This window comes from Cyprinus carpio, chromosome A2 (genome assembly GCF_018340385.1).
Source record: "Cyprinus carpio isolate SPL01 chromosome A2, ASM1834038v1, whole genome shotgun sequence".
NCBI lineage: Eukaryota > Metazoa > Chordata > Actinopteri > Cypriniformes > Cyprinidae > Cyprinus > Cyprinus carpio.
Window position 1 is genome coordinate 16,812,454 of NC_056573.1, and position 18,207 is coordinate 16,830,660.

Consider the following 18,207-nt stretch of genomic DNA (forward strand, 5'->3'; position numbering starts at 1 on the left):
TCAAATGGGTCAGTTAGTATGTTTTTTGTCCGGAACAATAGTCGTAAGCTGCAGTTGTGTTATTTAAAGTACAGGAAGCATGATGCTCGTTTGGCAGGTTTGTACAGACAGATGCTTTTATGATGAATACCTGACATACATATACACAGCAGTGATCCCATAGAGACAAAGTGATCACTGGGTTACAGTCTTGTGAGAATCTCATGTGTAACTTGTGTGAACTTTGTGCCACAGCTTCACCTGTTTTGAACTTTGAGGAAAACAGACCAAGCAAACAACCAAAAAAAAAAAAAAAAAAAAAAAAAAAACACCGTGCTTTGACAGTTTCCTGAAAGATAGATAGATAGATAGATAGACAGACAGACAGACACACACACACACACACACACACACACACGCACACATACACACACACACAATAATAATAAACTTTGTAACTTTGTTAATAAAGTTTGATGTAATATTCCATAATATCTGCTGTAAATAGTAGTTTAGAAATAATTATGCAACTTTTTGCTGAACTGTGTGACTTCATGTTACTGTAAGCACAAAGTGTGCATTCAGGCACAAACAAAAAAAAAAAGATTTGTTTTTGAGCATACATTTATTCTGGAATTGCATGTTCAAATTAATTATTATGTCATCCTCCATGCTTTCATTTTACATAGTTAATAAAGATAAACATTTAAGATATCTTTTAAAAAAAGATAAACATTTAAGTATGCTTTTAATTTAAAAGAGCAACTAAATAGGAAACATAAATTGTAATGCCCTCTCTCTCTCTCTCTCTCTCTCTCTCTCTCTCTCTCTCTCTGTCTCTCTCTCTCTGTGTGTGTGTCTGTGTGTCATATGGTTTCAGATGTAAATTGTTAAATATTGTGAAGTTTTGTAGGTTCAGTAGATGTATACCAGAAAGTGGTACAACCAACACTGTCTGTTATTTTTAAATATATGTAATGTAAATATTTTATGTTATATATTTATTTTAATAAGTGGAATCATATATATATTATATATATATATATATATATATATATATATATATATATATATATATATATATATAATATTTTCACTCTCTGAAGTTATAATGTAGCACAAAGTATGGATTATTATATATTCACTTTTAATCATCCTCGGACCTCATAATCTCTTAATTTACAAAGTTATGTCATGTTTTTAAATAATAAACAACCAGAACTCTAAGTATTTGCTTTTAATTGGTTTAAATGTAATTTCAAAAGCTGAATACTGTGAAAATTTGTCACAAGCAGCTAGTTTGTATGAGGCGGCCCACTGGCTGCTGTCCTTGGTGCTGAACACTACATTCATGTCTGCCACTCACTCTGAGGTGCAAAAAGAAGCAATTTAGGAGTGGACAGTTGTATACGTCATTGCCAGCCAATCAGATATGTGTTGTGAAGTATTTTTGGCTATCATAGAAGATGTGCTGGGGTTGACTGTTTATTTTCACACTGCCGTAACATTGTCAAAGATGTAATTTTGTTCTCACTTTAGGCAAGTCTGGGAAGAGATGTTAGACAGGAAGTAAACATTGTGAAAAAGCAAATCTTTTTAGAGTCTTCTCTTAATTGTGACCTTAAAAGTGATGTAAACATTTTTTTTAGCATCTTTGTGTTTAAAAACACAAACACTATTCTAAGTTTTAGTGGTTGCTACGTCCTTTTTTTGTATACAGATATACATAAAAATAAAAATATACATACATAATACATAATCTAGTTGAAATATTTATTGTACTTAATATATAATTATTTCATGGTTTAATTTATGCTTAAATAGTCTAGCAAATTTTAAAAAGGTTACACCCTGGGAATAGCACACAGTTTGATCCGCGTATATACATATTTAAATGCACGAAGACCTGCATATTTGTAACTAGAATCCTTAGAGTCTAAAACATAATGTCAGCATGCAGAGCTAACCAGGATTTTGGTTTGTTAACAATGTTCAGATATGAATGCATTTTTCATAGCACAAGGTTCTTAGTAGTCAGGATTTTAATACTTATATACTACAGAATTCAAATAAGCTCAGCACTTTGGAATACATAAAACACCCACAAATAGCATGTGCCAGCTCTGCAGAAATTAATTTTTTGTAGCTTAATGTTGTTTTTAGTTTTGGTTTTATTTTTTAATCTTGTATACTGGCCAGAGTCAACATTCATATTCTAACATATTGAGTTTCAGGATACATAAAAGTAGGAATGAATAAGAAATATTCTGAGAAATAAGCTATTTTAAGTATGATCAAAACTTGCTAGAGTTATTTGTTTTTGACCAATGGATACCTGTTTGCAAACTATAATATATTTCTTCTGCCATCCCTTTAGCTTTAATAATTCACATTGGATTTTTAATTTCTTTCAGATACACTGCACCTTGCCTTACTTCATAAATCTCATTCTTGCTAGATCATCTCCTCTGTTCCTTTAGCCGCTGCCTCCCACTATGGTTCTTTGTTTGCATAAGATTGATTGGAATGATCATGGGGAGTAATTTCAAGTCAGTGTTATAAATGTTGCCTAAGGTGTCTGCACGTCCCTCCCTTCGCTCTGTGGTCTTGTTTCCTGATTATAAATGCAGTCTTAACAGAGCCGCCACTGGTCTTTGAACAAGCTATTTTTAATTGGATACATTAGGGTAATTGGTACAGTCTACAAATGCATTCACACACACACACACACACACACACACACACACACACACACACACACACACACACACACACACACACACACACACACACACACACACACACACTTTACTTGAGGTAGATATATGAGAACAAACCAAAGACTTCTAAAGCTTTTAATAACTTCCAGGGGCAGGCGATAGGTGTACGGGTGTGGGTGATGCCCACCCAAAAGGGAGAATCTCTGAAATGAAAGTTTTAGTTTTAGATTGGCTTTCACTTTTGGCTTTTACACTTTTCTTTAATTGATTATTGGCTAAGTGTCAAACATAGAACAGGCTTTGTTGAGAGTCTTTTCATTCAAGTGTAGGCAGTCCATAGGTTTGTTTTAAAACCTACTTGCATACTATAATTTGAATACCTATGTAGGTAGAAATGTTTGTTTATTAATTTTCTTTAGCTGGCTTCTGTTTTGTTGCAGTATTGGGAAGTAGGATATAATAGATTAAAAATGAATGCATGGCTTCAACTGATGCAACTGTTCAACTTTTCAACTGTAATATAAATATAGTTATAATTTTGGTTTTGACACACACACACACACACACACACACACACACACACACACACACACACACACACACACACACACACACACACACACACATATATAATAGGAGATTATAATTGATTATATTGTCTGGCCACTTCTATAGGGGAGTGTACTGAAGTAAAGCAAATACAGTAAGACGTAATGATCCATGTTTCAACACTCTCTCTCTCTCTCTCTCTCTCTCTCTCTGTCTCTCTCGCTTTCTCCCTCTCTCTGAGTGAAATATAGGATTTAGAGGTGAGCTTTACTGTGTGTTTGTCAGGAAGGTTCTGAGAGACAGCTCATGGAGATGGTGGCAATGAATAGTTTCCATGGCAACAGGAGCTGGTGTTTAAAGGATGCCTTGAAGAGTGGTGACATTATGCTTCCTCTTCTGGAGAAAAACAGCAATTCTACCCAACCACATCTGGAGATAATCAAATGCAAATTCTCTTTTAGTTTACAGTCGCAAACGCTGACTATGAGTCCCATCTCTATCACAGTCAATATATGTAAATTGTTGTTTCTAACAAACAGCTCCAATGTCTTTGCACAGTGCAATTATAGTAGTCGCAGGGAATGTCTTTGTTTTGACTGAATCTTCACAAATTGGAAAAATGAAATCACTTGGAATTCCTTGTTGTGTATTTGACAACAGGTGACTGATTGAACAAATTCAAGTACATAAATTCAAGTAGAAACATCTTTAAAAAAAAAAAAAAAAAGCAAATGAATGATATTAATGGATTTTTGCTTCCCAGCACAGTTCTTGATTTATTCGATTCTCAGTGTCTTTTAATTTTGATTAAACTGTACCTTCAGTTTGCCTCAACAACATAAACTACAGCCTCAGATTATTTGGAACAATTGTAGCTTTCAGGAGAAAATTGCTCACAATGACTTTAAACAACGTCCCTTTAATAAATAATATCCAAGCGATATGGTGATGAATTTTGATTTGTCACTTAGTTTTTTTATTGTTGCCTCGTTGAATTATCCAAAGGATGACACAGTGTTTCGAGTGTCTTTGTATAAGAAAGCAAAGCAAGCCTTGAGGTATTCACAGAGAAACTGGAGATATTTATGCACGCTCATGTATTGTTGGCAGGGCCATGCAAAGGCCAAGCAAACAGAGGGAGCTTGACTTCTGCAAACTTTATTTGAAGGAAAGTGCAGTTGTATTAACAGGCTGCTCGTATAATGTATGACAAACCACGTGTTGCTACTTGTAGAGAGTTTTTTGAACAAAAAAGAAAAAATAGACATGCCATTAAGCTTTAAAAGTTTTCAGCTATATAATAACAGATGTTGAAAGGTTTAACTGGTCCTCAGGACTCTTGTTACTTTTCTTTTTTATGCATTTTAGTTACTGTTTATGGCTGTGACATTTACTTATATTTAACTTTTATTGTTCATAATGACTCGTTTAGTACCTGGGGCTAAAATTATTATCATTCTGCACGGGTTTCACTTTCACTTTAATAGTTTTAGCAGGTAAATAGATGCACCCTTTCAGCAGTAATGTGCAGCGTAGCTTGAGGTTAGCTAATGATTTGACACCCTCAAGCTATGCAAACACTTGCATACATACTAGCTTGCATATAAAGTTGAGCACATAGTCAATTAAATTGCCCACACTGGTAGTTGAAATTCCTGAAAGATTCTACTTTCTAACATGTTGTTTTATAGCTTTAATGTATAAGACAGTGTGTAGGTAGCAACGCTGCAGCATGACACAGTGAGCATGCATGTACTGCACCACAGCTCTGAAACATTTGATATTATTGTATGAAAAAGTACACTTCTACAGCTTTTTCCAAGGAGATTTTCATTGTCAGTCTATTTTGCTCAATAAAATGAGGTGTCTAGGTGGATCTTGATGGAATGTTTTTAAGTTCAGTGTCAAAGCCCTTGTGTTGCTAAAATCTCTAGCAGATCCAACATAACTTCTGTTAGCCAACTATAAGTTTCAAAAAGACTGTCTGAAAAGGCTAGCAAATTAATTCCCTGTCTTGTCAGGACCAGGAGTTTGTTCGATCTGTGTACGATCCTCTGTTTTTATCCAGAAAAGGGTTTTTTAAATCAAATGCAGTATATTTTCTTTAATCTATACATCTTGGGAGACCATTGTTTATTTGAAAATGATATTAAATTGTTGTGGCAAATTATCCGGTCAAAAAAAGCATTTGTAAATTATTTATGCATAACGCATGGGATGTATGGGTGTAATATTTTGAATGAGTATAGAGTTAAATTCTTTTGACTGTATTGTTGTTTTGTTGTTGGTTAGCTGTTTGTGTGAAGTCATGTTTAGAGTGATTGGTTTTCCTCTGGTTGTTTTATTTTTTTTGAGTATTGAGCCATTTCTCTTCATTTGAATGTCAGTATTTTACAAAAGCTCAGATTTATGTATTGGGGAAAATCAGTTCAATCAGTTCAATGATTGACTCAGAGTTAAGTCCTATTTTCCCTTATATATGTGTGTTGTATTATTATTTTTTTATTATTCTTTTTTATTTTTGAATGATTTTGAGCTAAATTAATTAACTGCATAGTTTGCAGAAAATAGAAAATTTGTTTTGTGTTCCACAGAAGAAACATACAAGGCAGAATAAATTATGATACAATTTTAATTTCTGGGAGGACTATTCATTTTCAGCTAAAGACATTTTTGAGTAAACTACATTATGAACACTATCATTCAAAAGTTTGGGGGTTGATAATTTTTTTAAATGTTTTTGAGAGAAGGTTTTTATGTTCACTGAGAATGCATTTAATAAAAAAAATAAAAAATAAAAAATAAATAAATAAATAAAAACAGTAATATTGGGAAATAGTATTATAGTTTTAAATAACTGTTTTCTATTAAAATATTATAAAATATATATTTATTTCTGTGATTCTATTCTTTTCTTATTGAAGGTGAATTTTCAGCAGTCATTACTCCAGTCTTCAGTGTCACTTGATCCTTCAGAAATCATTCTTATATGCTAATTCTATGTTTAAGTAACAGTTCTTCTTATCAGTGTTGAAATCATTATGTTGTACTAGTTAATAGTAAATATTCTTTTTTTAAGAAATGTGATTTCCCATCATTCTTTGATGAACAGAAAGTTCAAAAATTTATTTTAAATTTAATTTAAATTTATTAAAAAAAATCTTTTGTAACATTATAAATGTCTATACTGTCACTTTAACGAATCCTTGCTACAGTAATACAAGTGTTAATTTCTTAAAAACAAACAAACACTGTTTGAGAAAGATATGGTAATATGTGATGAACCATTAGAAGTAGAGTCTTATTTATCAGTGTTTCTGATTTAATTCACAGTAATAGTAGACTGAAACGCATACCAGAATACCAGCTTCAAAGTCCATGCTTTACTTGCAGGACTTTAGAACACTGTAAATCATTAAACAGCATAGCCAAATATCTGTTCTACTTGTACAGATCTCAAATGTCAGGGGCGGATTTGCTGTGAAAAATGTTGTACAGAGTGTGGAAGAAGAGGAGAGTGACCCACACAGGGTAAGGGGGATGTCTAATGGACACTTCCCACCTCCACTCACTGGGTACTTGAGCTGAGTGTGTTTTTCCTTTTCCTTTACGAGCCACAGTTCATCATCTTCTCAGTTTGCCACAATCTTTACTTGTCAACCTTGACATCCTTCCCCTATTCGCACAACTTTGAAGAATACATGAAATGCCATTAAAGTCAAAAACTATGCAAACTTTCCAGCTTTCAAGGAGATAATCAAGAAGAATAGGCTTATGTTAACTCATTTGCATAAACTTAGAATAAAAGCTTGCTAATGAACAGTCTCTCTTATTCAAATAAGAGAGCGAGACTTCATTATAAATGAAGCTTGAAATAGTAAAGATTAGAGGGTTTTGTTCTTGATATATATATATATATTATTTATCAATATACACTACAGTTTTGGGGAACAGCTTTGATTTTATTATTATTATTATTCTGCATTTTCAGCTTTGCCATCACAGGAATAAGTTGCATTTTAAAAATATTAAAAGAGAAAATGGTTATTTTAAATAATTAAAATATATATAAATATATATATATTTCTGTCTATACATATATACTCTCTCTCTCTCTCTCTCTCTCTCTCTCTCTCTCTCTCTCTTTCTCTCTCTTTTACACACACACACACACACACACACACACACACACAGAGAGATATCCGATTGTATATATGTCTTGTAAGATAAAAATGGTAAAGTCATAAATGAATTGGATTATTGTGGATTGCTTTTAACCTGCCAAAAGCAGTGGTTTAATGATTAGAAACTTCCCACAATATGACATATAAGGACACTTGGTAAAGTACAGCTGTACATCATATTTTTGATAGAACATTTAAACTGTTATACATGATGAGACAAGCTCTATCTGTAATTGAATAGTTTGCGAGCAAGAGCTTAGTAAGAACTTTTGAGTGACACTGGCTCTTGGCGCTGTGGGAGTGACCCTATTTAATGCCAAACCAAGAACAGGGTGTCTCCTCAATCACTTTCCAAGAGAACACCTTCAAATGTATTCATTTAATACTATCCTCACAGTGATCCTGTACCCTGTAATCTTTCCAAATGCTACACTTTTCCTGCTTCCATTTCCATCTCTTTTCACTTCAGCCATTTGGATAGCAAAGAAACATTCTGTATAGGTTTCACTCTTTGTTGCCACTGCTCTGTGCTGCTGCTTGTGGAGAGCCCAAGCTAATGAGATGACACAGACAGCATACTTGTCTGGTCAGGACAGGAGCTGAGATAGAATAGAAGGGCTTATGGTGCAGGTAATGGGCTTTTCACCAACACAATGTTACGGTGTGGTTATTCACAGCCACATGATTTACAGCCACAAATGATGTGTCAGGGTTCCCACGAGTTCTGGAAAACCTGGGAAATAGATGACTAATTTTCCAGTACTGGAAAACACATGGAAAATGAGAGAAAATGTCAAATGTCCTGGAAAATCCTGTTGTTGTCCTGGAAAATTATTATTTAAAAAAAACAAAACAATTAATGTAATATTATAAAACTCTCAAACAGCCATTAATGGGAAGTGGCCTGTTTTTGCTCCAAACGCCCGATCGGCAACCGGACACCGGCTCTTTTGTTTTATTTCAGCCGATCTCTGTTCCGGCCTTGCACACAAACTGTATAGCGAGCATTTTCCAAAATGTCATCTGTGTGTAAATATTTCAAAGTCTGTAAATGAGATGTTAATAAAGGCCAGAGATGCTGAAGAAAAACGCAAAGAGGGGAAATACTGTAGCAGACAGAGCAGCTCACCGTTCATGATGCGCGAAATATTGGAAGAAAATACTTAATATTGAATTATAGTTTAGAGTTTTATTAATTCCCTTTGGGCAATTAATTCAGACTTTTGTGGTGCTTCACATATACAACACTTAACACACACATACAAATATTCAAAATACACCAAATACATAAAAAAAAGTGGAGAATATGTATGGGGTTTATGAAAATAAGGGGAACTGAATGTTTTTAGAAAAGTTTAGATGGTATTTTCTTTTTATCTTGCTTCTCTATAATGTATACTGAAGTAGGTTAGTGTTATAAGCACAGTGCTGCTTTGTTTACAGCGGTAACCAGGGAAACGCTCTATCGGTGCTGTTCCATAAGCGCCACCTGCTGTCAGAGAGTGAATTTGCGTTCTCATTCAGCTCGTCTGCTGTTTCTGTTTCATACAGATTTTTTATGTAGTATAATTTCACAAAGCTAAAGTTATAACTTTCTGTTTTTGCTTCTGATTTTGAAATTACAGCTAATTTAATCTAAATTAAATCAGAAACTGCTCATGTATTGAGCATCTTTATTTGGATTGTGAATAAAATGCAGTGTTTGACTCTAATTTTAAATGGGTACAGAGAGTTGGGCCTATAATAGAGCCAAAAATAAAAAATAAAAAAAATAAAAAACATAGTTCATTTACTCATATTTTTATTCTATCTTATCTCATGCTTTAAAAAATTGAATAAATATTAACAAATTGGTATTGGAGTCGGCCATGAAAAATCAAGATTGGTGGATCACTACTGACTTTTGACAGTGTGAACAACACTGATGTGTTTTCTAATGTTCTATCCAGTGGTCATCTTTAAGAGAAGTATTTTTAATGATGCCGTTTAGTCTTGTGATGAATGTTTGTAGGAAAGTGGAAAGCAGCTTTGTTAACATTAATTCAGTTACTTAATAACTAATGATTTTGATTATTTTCAAAAGTATGCTATTATATTTTGTACCAAGTTGATTCTGAAATGTAAAAAATATAACAACACTGGCATTTCTGCAGCAAGTACAGACTCAATTCAGGACAGCTTTCAAACACTTCTGTGCATATAGTATTTAAATCGTTTTCCGTGAAGAGCGATGCAATGGCCAGTCAGAGGTGTTTAAGTTAGTCCACTCATTTTTCACTTGACCCTATTAAAGCAATACTTCATTGAAAAACATTTGAAATATACATATAAGAATATTATTATTAGCATTAATAATGAACTCATAAATTTAATTTTTATTTTCAAATACTTAAATACTTAAAGTATTATTTATTTATTTATTTAATTTTTTGCTATGGTACTGAAATCTTTTGTTGTAATGTATAAACAAGAGCTCATATTAGAGAGCTGATTTTTATAGTTAAGTCATGGCCGTAAACTGTGTTTTTAAAGACTTATAGAGAGAGGAATATATTATTTTAGGGCATGTTCCTGCTCTTTTATTCCCGCCGTAATTAAATAAAAATTGTCCTGGAAAAGTCCTCGAAGTCCTGGAATATGATTGCTGAAAAAGAGTGGGAAACTGTGTGTGTTGTGATTAAGCTTGTTGGGCTGAGTTAGCTTTACCTCACGTCCAAAAGAAGAAGAAGAAAAAAAAGACCTTTTTGATTTATGCCTTAGGAAGAATGTTGTTTTGAAGATATATTTCAAAGATTATATAGGCTGCAGTGTATCTCAGAACTCCTTGATCTTTTCAGGACACATTTATGCATTTGGCAGACACCTTTATCCATATTGATTTTGCACTCCATTCAAGGTAGACATTTTGCTAGTATGCATGTTCCCTGAGAATTGAACCTTTGACTTCGCCTAGCACCATGATTTACTTGTTGACTCAAGAGTATGTGTGGGTGGGTGGAAAAACACCCTCAGAGAAAAACCAAAACAAATTGCCAATGGAAAAATAAACTTAATTCAAGATAAATTCTTGATTTAAAATAAATAAATAAATAAATAAATAATTAAATAAATAAATAAATAAATATTAATGTGCTTCTGATCTTAAAATAATTTTAGAGCATTTGTACACTAGTACTGTTCAAAAGTTTGTAGTCAGTCACATTTTTTTTTTTTTTTTTTTGTAAATTAATACTTTTATTCATCAAGGATGCTGTAAAAAAATCATAAAGTGACAATAAATACATTTCTGTTTTAAATAAATGCTTTTAAAAATACTTTTTATTCAAAGAATTCTGAAAAAAAAAAAATGCCATGGCTTCCACAAAAATATTAAAATGGAAAATAATTAATTTATTAAATTAAAATATTCACAGAATTAAAACTAATGCAGCTTTGTTGAGCATAAGAGACTCTTTCAAAATGTAAAAAAAAAAATCTCAATCTTGTTAAAAAAAAAAATAATTTGTCAAAAATACTAATTATGAAAATTGTGTTGTCAGAACCATAGTTTTCTCTTGATGTGCCGTGATTCTATTTTCCTCTTACTCTCCCCCAACTTCCAGCCATTGTCCATGGTCAAATTAGCAATGGTGTCCCAAAAACACCTTTATGCACTTCTATAGTGGTGGTTCTGTAAATAAATATAATGGAATTTCAAGGTGAAATGTTTTACCAGGATAGAGCTGTATTGGGTAATAAATGTGCTGCCAGGTATTCAGGGGAGAATTCAGACAGTCTAGCACACGGTCTACCTTCACATCTAATGTCTTAGAGCAGCACATGATTGTGTGGAATAAATGTGATAACTAAATATATGAGCGTAACCACATTACGTAGGGCACACTCAGAGACTTGTTTATTTAATGGAGAATAATGTATCGATTCACATGCGGTAAAATGATTTTTTAATAAACAAATCTGTAATGGGTGTGGCCATTCCAGAAGTCTGCTGTCACATTGCATTTCTGTTACCTAAAACTGAATGACAAAACGACGTTTTTATGTATCATTTCCAAAATTCTCTCTGTTCCAGCTAGCCTTCACAAGTCTGCAGCGAGCAAATAGAAACCCAAAATGCTTGACAAGAGTTTTGCCCTAGGTCAGAGAGAGATGGTAACATGCCCTTGGAGAATTGCTGTCATTGTCCGTCAGAAAGAGGGTTGGACCATTTGAGGTGAGCGGGTGCTCTTGAAGGTCAGGTCATTGTTTTTCATTTCGTTCATGAGACATACTTTTGTTTGAAAGCGTAGACCCACTCCCAGCTCAATTCTGTCTGTTGTTTGTGTAAGGAATATTTAATAAAAGCTTCCTTCCTTTCTTTCTTTCCTTTCATCTACATGGCTGAGCTGTTGACTCTCTGCTCTCCGTGGTATAACTGTGCGTAGATTTGCTAAGCACCCAAGGCCTCTACAATAATGTCTATAATTAGATCACGTTTATTTAGAAGACATATTTTTCGCAGCTGGTTGCAACACGGATGATAATATGTCGGAGCAGAGTGTTGTGGATATGATGGTTTGATTATTGCAGATCTGTCAGGATTTTATAATTTACAAAGTTTTGGATGCCTGGTTTGACAATGATGCAACATCTTTGTTTGAAAGAGTGTGGTCCCTTGGGAGGTAGTAGAGAACTTCAATAAAACAAACAAAGCCCTACTTTCATTACCTTGCACTCGTTCATGGGAAACTTGCTCAGTGATTGTCATTGAAAGAAAATACTACTTACTAAACCCCCTTGACAATTGGCAGCTTTTTGACACTGTTATAATAGTTTTGTTATGTAATTTTTCAGCTAAGAAGCACAACATCAAGGTTAATTATGAAAGCAAGATTATTTTCAGTGAATAACCTCAGTTGCAGTCTGTTCTTCACACAAAGCTATTGTATGGCTTCAGAAAAGAAGTTCATATGACTACTATGCTATCTTTTATGATGCTTGTATGCTGCCTTTTTGGAACTTGACATCCCTCCCTGTTAAATGTTAATAAATAATTACAATTAAATATAATTAATTACAATTATTTTTATCAGCTGCTAGTATTAACTGTAGCAGAATTAATATTACCATCAATTAATCTGTTTGTCCAGCAAGCATTCAGTGTAATTTCATATCAACTTATATTTCATATCAACTTATTATATTTTCGTGGTCACAGAAAATAACGTTCTTACAGTATAGTGCATTAGAAACAAGATAGAATCATTAAAGGGACATTATCCACAACCAGTGACAGAATCGGAAACTTGTGTAATCTGTGCACAGAAGTTTTATTAACTAAACACATAACTAGTCTAAACAAACAAACATACAATCACACATACAATACATGGGGGAAGGGCAAATGAGACTGAATAAATGAAAACATTCAGGGGATGAAGCTATAAATAGGAGTCAGTTAACCATTTGCACAAAACCTCAGCGTCGTTTTACAACAGGGTCTACAGCTTATACTAAACCTCTGTTTCCTTTAGTTAAATGTACAATACTTGCATTCCCTTGGACATTGAACGAGCATCTAGATGCATTCTCAGATAAAAGTCTAGATGGTTTGAAGGTTCGGCTTGGTGCTGTTCTGGAGAGTTCTCTCCCATGTGAGAAGTTGCAACTTTGAGGTGCTGCCGGTGCGGGTTTGGTCCTACGGATAGCGGTTGGACCGGAGCAGAAGACGTGATGAGTGAGGTGGGTCAGGGATGTGAGGCCTTTTAGCTTCTGTGGAGGTCAGACCTCCAGGGGGTCAGTGAGCCAATTGTGACTTAGGCTGATGTGACACAAGGCAAATTTTGGAGCAATTTTGCCGGACAACTTTTTTTTTTTTTTTTTTTTGCAATGTTGTTTGGGATGTTTCAATTTTGGATTGTTTTACAAGTTTCTATGTTTTTACTTTAGATCTGTCGTGGGCCCTGTGTCTCACTTGGTTGCCCGTTGACGGCAACATTGGGCAAAGTTGCCTGGCAGCATTGCTCAAAAAGTTGCCCCATATATCATCAGCCTTAAACTTTCGGAGAGAAAGTTTACGAATCTTTGTCTTCGAACATGGTATTTTGCTGATAACTGGTTTGGGTGCTGATGCAAAAACTATTACAGAACTAGTGAATAACTAGTGTTTAAGTGTCTTAAGCATGCATAAAACAGTATACAATACAAAAGACAATATACAAGGAGGTAATAATCATACATACAATGTTTGGGATAAAGGCATGTTCATTCCGAGGTTTCCTATGAATGAATAGAGAAGAGTCCATTTTTATGGGCATTATATGTCTTTCCTATGGGGAAATGGAGTGAGAGTTGCTCTGCCCACATTCCTCTGAGCAACAAAACCAGTGTTATCAGATGATTTGTCATTGCTTGCCATGGTAACCAGAGGCCTGTTCTGCCTTTGTGGAGTGTTAGTAAGGGTGTGCAATATATATATTCTACGGTAATATCGTAATTGTTGTTTAAACTCAATACAATTTGACATTATTGATTTCACACTTTCACTGCGTGATTAAGTCTATTGAAATACATTTAGAATTCCTCCAAAATTCAAGATAAGAGGGCAAAAATGCCCTCATACTGTATGACTTTTATGTCTTTTATATTTATATAATCTGATATAGTTAATTTCACACAAAGAATGACGTTTTTCTCCAAATACCAGCATGATTGCAAATGTCATATTGATTTGATGAACAGTTCAATTAACAAGAAGTTAATATTAAGTGACTTATAAATAGTTCCAAACAAAGCCACATCAAAATTATGTTGTGTCTCTGCGGAGCAACATGATGGTGTTTTATTACTGAATCAATCAGTCGTTTGAATGAATCGGTTGAATGAATGACTCAATGACTCACTCATTCAGCGATTTTCCGGCACCTACTGGTGATTTTAGGTTTATATTTAAAGTATACCCCATACCGGTAATTTTAGGTTTATATTTAAAGTATCCCCTGCAGGGGAGTGAGCTGTCTATGGCAGTCTTAAACATGCCGAGGTACCAGCATAATAACATGCTCAGCAAAATACTGTCTTATCATTATAGACAAAATTCCAGAAAATACTGAGATATCATTTTTTGTTATCATCACACACCCCTAGGTGTTAGCTGCTCTTCGGGGGTTGTCCACAGAACTCTTAACACATCATTTGCTTCTTTGGGTGAGGGGGTTTGCTGGATTAAATGAGTCTGATTGGTCCAAACGCTGCAATGATTAGCTTCTGTCAAGTTCAAATAACAAGAAAGCAGCATGCAAGAATCCTAAAAGTAGTCCATACAACTTGCATACTATATTTTACTGTAAGTCTTAAGAAGACTTCTCGTTATTTGCTAAAAGTCTTGCCTTGAAAATCTTGCTTGACAGTAATTGAATTTAAAAGAGCAACTTCAACTTTCCAGAAGAAAGTAATTCATGGTTTTGGAACAGCATGTGGATGAGTAAATGTCAGTGTTTATACATTTTGGGGTGAACTATCCCTTTAAGTCTTTCTGTTGATCTTTGGTTGAAAGTGTTTCAATTTATACATAAAAGACAGGATGTGTTTATGATCTCTGGGAAATGTATTGAAATGTAACTAGTGTTAACTTGAAAAAGCAATGAGCCGCTGACAGGCCTGTCTCTGTCTTCTCGAAGTAAACAACACCAGAAGTGTCTTAAAGGGTTAGTTCACCCCAAAATGAAAATTATCCCATAAATTACTCATCCTCAAGTCATCCTAAGTGTATATGACTTTCTTCTTTCAGACGAATCCAATCAGAGTTACATTAAAAATAGTCTTTGATCTTTCAAGCTGTTTAATGGAACTCAGCGGGTGTTGCATGCATCCGTCCAAAAGCAGTTAAATAAAATGTGCCCATCCCTTTAAAAAAGTGTCCGGGGTTTGAACAAAGGCCTTCTTTAGTGAATCGATGCGTTTTTGTAAGAAAAATATCCATATTCAAAACGTAATAATGACTTTAATGTAGCTTGCACTGGACACTGGAAGCAGTTCCGGGGGAATGACGTACAGTATAAGGTCAGCTTTGCGCATGCGCCGATCAGAAGTGACGCACGTGGAAGCACAGGGAAGAGATCAAAACAAAACAACGGTCATCATTCAGAAGTACAAAATGAGGATTTGTAGAAAAGAATGTCGGAGGATTTCGATATAAGCCAAGAGGAGACTGGTTTTCCTTTGCCAAAATAAGGAATCTTTGCTTCTTTTGATCCTGTAAACAAGCGTTGGTTTTCATGAGACTCACTTTCGCATGCGCAACACTGACCCAATACGTCACGCTCCTGGAGCTTCTTCCAGTGTACAACAGTGAGCGCAAGCTACATTAAAGTGATTATTACATTTTGAATTTAAAAAATTTTCTTACAAAAATGCATCGATTCGCTACAGAAGGCCTTTGTTCACCCCCCGGAGCTGTGTGAGAGACTTTTTTTTTTTATGGATGGGCACATTTTATTTAACTGCTTTTGGACGGATCTATGCAACACCCACTGAGTTGCATTAAACAGCTTGAAAGATCAAAGACTATTTTTAATATAACTCTGACTGGATTCGTCTGAAAGAAGAAAGTCATATACACCTAGGATGACTTGAGGGTAAGTTATGGGATAATTTTTATTTTTGGGGTGAACTAACCCTTTAATAACATTGATAAATCTGTCTTTAACCCCGCTCTGAACAGAGGTTAACTGAATGGGCCTGACATTGCACACATACTAGCCATCTGTGAACATCTTTTATTAACAGGCAAGGAGAGACTGACATGTTAACTTCAGTGGAAAGAACTGCCAGGTGAGGCTGAGATACTCTGTCAATCCAGCGGTTGGCTAATTGCCAGAAGAATGCTTGAACTGTATCGACTGTGGCATTGACACGTAGCCTTATGTTTTCAACCCTAAAAGCTTTTAATTAAAACACCTTGCCTCTGACAGCTTGGACACTGTTAGAATCTGGCTGCTATGGCCAGCTAGCTTTCAACTTCAAACACTGATGAGAGAACTAAAGAAAACAAAAATATCTTCCCTCTTGTTCTATTTCATAATGTGATAGAGTAATGCTTTAAAAGGGATCTGGGTTCCAGAGTCTGGTTTTTACAAAACATTACACATTTTCCAAAGCTTAAGGGAATTTGAAGGCTTAAGAGCTTTTTTGGCATGACCTCATCATGCAGATTTACAACACATGCAGTCAGTCTGTGTATTGCCTGAAGGCACCATGCATTTACATCTTGACTTCATGATACAATCCTTTGTGAAGGATTTGATCTGTTGCATTTGAGGATGAATAAGCCTGTGAGCATTATTTTATAATTTACTTATAGAGCAGTCATTAAAGTTGGCATGAAATAAAAATTCACCATCTATTTTGTAAATGCATTTTATAGATCTTACTGTGAAGTAATCTATGTACAGACATTTTCAGTTTTTAATGTACTGTAAAGGCCTGTTGACACCAAGAACAATAACTATAACAATAATGATAAAGATTATAGTTTTAATGACCCAGAAATAAAATAAAGGACAAAAGACTGAATCAATGTGGGCCAAATCTGACCAAATTTTTGTCCGAGCTGAATGATAAATAAACTTGCCAGCTACATAGAGTGTCTACAGTTCACCTTGGCCGAAACCCAAACAGGCCACATTTTAGAACAAATTTTGAGCAACAGTTTCAGACTTTTTTTTTTTTTTTTTTTTTGGCAAGGTATAATGAAAACAAAATAAACCTTCCAGTTTTTCAGGAGGCTTCCCTCAGAAAAGGTTTCTTATGCTGTACACATCCATTCATTTGACTTAGTTTTCTGTCTTCAGCAACTGGTTGACGGACAGACCCTAGAGGCAATAGATTGCAAATTTACCACCACTTCAATTTTTTTTCCAAGGTGTTGTCCCAGATAGAGGGCTCAAAACTATGCTCTAAAGTGTTTTTCTAAGCTGTATCTTAAAACTTATGGCCTGCTACTGTGAGCAGTAATAAATGCAAGTCAGGGTGGATTTATTTTTAACCTGTTGGTATGATATGGAATATTCCATGACCTAGATGTGGATGAGATCTAAGCTCTGTTTACATCCGTGTGGTTATTTGCTATATTAAGTTGTTTATTTTAAGTTTGGTGTACTATAGGCATACTGGTATTTTTATTTTTTTTTTTTTTTGTTCTCAGGTGTTTCCTTTTACACATGACATACAGCCAAGTATGGTGACCCATACTCGGAATTCGTGCTCTGCTTTTAACCCATCCAAAGTGCACACACACAGCAGTGAACACACACACATCGTGAACACACACCCGGAGCAGTCGGCAGCAGAGAGCAGTGGTCAGCCGGAGCAGTGGGCAGCCGAAGCAATGAGTATCTAATTAAGAATACCTGAGGGTTTTAATTTAATTTGTTAATATTTATATTAATATATATATATATAATTTTTTAAATGAGTAATGTTTTCACAAGAATATTAACTTTTTTAACCATCTGAAACCAAAACCTTTCTCCACTGACAGCCATTGAAAAGAATGTTCTTAAAATATGTACATTGCATACGTTTCATTATATCATGTTTTGTATATTATTGTCATATGTTTTATTTGTACTACTATAATATATTTTATTCGTAATAAACTTAAATTATTTTGCGTATATCACATATAGATCATTAAATCATTGTAGATGTTTGATTTTTATTGACCTTGGAAAATTTGAAAGGTGGATGCATGTGGTATTGACTAAAATTTCGATAACGGGACAACCTTGATTCTC

The 18,207-nt window shown here is 34.5% G+C and overlaps 1 protein-coding gene across 4 annotated transcripts in view; it reads left to right on the forward strand.

Moving 5' to 3' along the window:
• astn1 (astrotactin 1) overlaps positions 1-18,207 on the forward strand; it is a 584,917-nt gene that overhangs the window by 701 nt on the left and 566,009 nt on the right. The gene's annotated exons all lie outside the window — the stretch shown is intronic.